Genomic DNA, 2,875 nt, shown 5'->3' on the forward strand with positions numbered 1-2,875 from the left:
ATCTGGCAAAAAGCGTCCAAGGTCCACTTTTAAAAGTCATGGTCAGGCCAGGCACAGGGGCTCAAGCCTGTAATCCTAGTATTTTGGGAGGTCAAGGCAGGAGGATGCCTTGAGGCCAGGAGTTCAAGACCAGTCTGGGCAACATAGTGAGACCTTATCCCTAAAAAAAATTTTAAAATTAGCTAGACATGGTGGCACATGCCTGTAGTCCCAGTTACTCAGGGAGCCGAGGTGGAAGGATTGCTTAAGCCTGGGAGGTTGAGGTTGCAATGAGCCATGATTGTGCCACTGCTCTTCAGCCTAGGTGACAGAGCGAGATCCTGTCTCAAATAAATAAATAAATAAATAAATAAATAAATAAATAAATAAAAATTTATGGTCCACAGTCCATTGAGAATGTTGGGAGGGCAGCCTGGGGGGTCCACAGAACTGAGGACCCTCCTTTTACAAATCAGTGTACAGAGAACCTGCTAGCTAAACCAAAGAGGAACAACTTTATAAGAACAGACAACTATTTATCCACACAAAAGAAAATCTTCCTACCAGTAGTAACACTATTAAAGTTTTAGCAGCTTTTCCATTATGAATCTGACATTTCCTCCTTGTTCAAAGCCTAGTTTGAGTGCTTGTGACTTTTTGAAATGAGATAATAAAGCCATCAACACACAATAAAAGCTATGCACTATCCATAAAGAGGGGTCTCTAGAGTATATTTTGTGTTAAAGAAAATATTGAATTACTTGGCCTTTCCTTTTAAATCCTTTAAAGCCTTCAGCTTTAGAATGAAAGACTCAGACTCTTCTCTGGGATCTTAATTTTTATGTGGCTTCTTATTACTTTTTTATCCCTTCTAAAACTCTAAATCCCTTCAACATAGCTTTGGCCCCTTCCACAGCTGAACTGGCAGCAGGCTGATCTTTTTATTGGTGGGTAATGGATTTAGTTTGATTGCTGACACGGGAACAATGAGAGGATAAACAATTCCATTTGTGGCCATGAAATTCCCCATCTGTTGAGCGCGTTCAGGACGGCAGAGCACTGGGCAGAGACAGATGAATGAGCCCGCCACGCCTGATGTTAATGACATCCATCATACAAGCTGAACATGTGGCTTCATAAATCAACAGCTAATAGCAACTCTGGTTGCTCATGTCGTTAATAAGCCATCCGTTTAAATACATAAGAGTTTGCCATAACATTCAGCCTAGAGACCTGACTTGCAATTCTGATCTCACCAAAAAACCAGAAGTAGTAAAGGATGCCGAAACAGCATTCTTCTAAGTAAAAAAAAAAAAAAAAAAAAAAAAAACTTTTTCAGATCCACACTCAAATACTTACAGATGTAAACAGATGTAATCATACGATATGTGGAATTGGTTACAAAATAAAATGGGATGAGGGAGTATGTGGACAGATAGATGAAAAAGCTTGGGTAGTGTTTAGGGTAGGGTGCGTGAGCAAGGCACTCAGAGCCATCACAGCGAGGAACCATGTTGCTTCCAAACATCCTGCTCACCAGTAAACCAGGGATAGGAAAAACACACTAGGCAAAAAACTCACATCAAAATCAGGACTGAGGCCGAGCGTGGTGGCTCACGCCTGTAATTCCAGCACTTTGAGAGGCTGAGGCAGGCAGATCACTTGAGGTCAGGAGTTCAAGAACAGCCTGGCCAACATGGAGAAACCCCATCTCTACTAAAAATACAAAAAATAGCCAGGTGTGGTGGCACATGCTTGTAGTCCCAGCCACTCAGGAGGCTGAGGCAGGAGAATTGCTTGAACCTGGGAGGCGGAGGTTGCAGTGAGCCAACATGGCGCCACTGCACTCTAGCCTGGGTGACTGAGTGAGACTACTCCGTCTCAAAAATAAAATAAAAATAAAAAAAATTCAGGACTGAAATACAACATTAATGTGGGTGATTTAGCTCAAGAAGAGCAGTTGTGTGATGGCTATGATGAAGAGTGATTGTCTCATTTTAGGTGAAGATAAAGAGTAGTTGATGAGTTAGATAACCAAATGAGAGAAGGTAGTTACTGTTTATTACCATGCTGGTGACTTCTTCCCTGAACACTGGTTTCATATATTATAGTTTTTGTGCTGGGAACAGATACCAATGTATTGTATGAAAGACTTGAAGCAAGGGGTTATACTGAGAAGAAACTAATAGACAATATTCAGTGTAAGATTTTTCAAGTTCTTTATTAATAAGTCACAGCATCCTGCATGGAAGAAATCATGCATCAGCTGCCAAGCAATAAACCATAAGAGCTAGAAAATAATATAGATTAGATCCTGAAATGGACTGAGCAATGGACCAAAGATCCTAACTCTTGACTTATAAGACTAGCTACTTTACAATCACTGTTGTTGATATCTCTCTGTTGACATCATAGAAATTGTTCAAGAATAAGTAACACTTTATTAAAATCATATTGCAAGACTAACCAGTAGATAGTAGAAAGGTGGTCCCGGCTACTCAGGAGGCTGAGGTGAGAGGATCTCTTCAGCCTGGGAGGTGGAGGCTATGGGGAGCCAAGATCACACCACTGCACTCCAGCCTGGGTGACAAAGTGAGACCCCATCTTAAAAATAAATAAATAAATAAATAAATAAATAAACACAAAAGTTTTTTTTTTTAAGTTTGGCAGTGAGTTGATCATTGTTAAAGTTCACTGATAAGTAACTGAGGATTCATTGTACTATATGCTCCACTTTTCATCTTTGTATATGTTCACAATGATTCACAATGAAAAGTAAAACATAAAAGATAACATTCAAAGATAACTGGAAAATGGTAGCTTCTTTTTTTTTTTTAGACAGGGTCTCCCTCTGTCACCCAGGCAGCAATGGCATGATCTCGGCTCACTGCAGCCT

General features: G+C 40.2%; 1 pseudogene across 1 annotated transcript; it reads left to right on the forward strand.

Annotated features, from left to right (window-relative positions):
* Positions 1-306: 306 nt before the first annotated feature.
* On the forward strand, positions 307-2,524 carry LOC100998983 (annotated as a pseudogene). The gene is made up of 2 exons (XR_002523838.2): positions 307-1,580; positions 1,905-2,524. The product of XR_002523838.2 is annotated as an adenylate kinase isoenzyme 6-like (transcript).
* The last annotated feature ends 351 nt before the right edge of the window (positions 2,525-2,875 follow it).

The sequence above is a fragment of the Papio anubis genome, chromosome 8, assembly GCF_008728515.1.
Source record: "Papio anubis isolate 15944 chromosome 8, Panubis1.0, whole genome shotgun sequence".
NCBI lineage: Eukaryota > Metazoa > Chordata > Mammalia > Primates > Cercopithecidae > Papio > Papio anubis.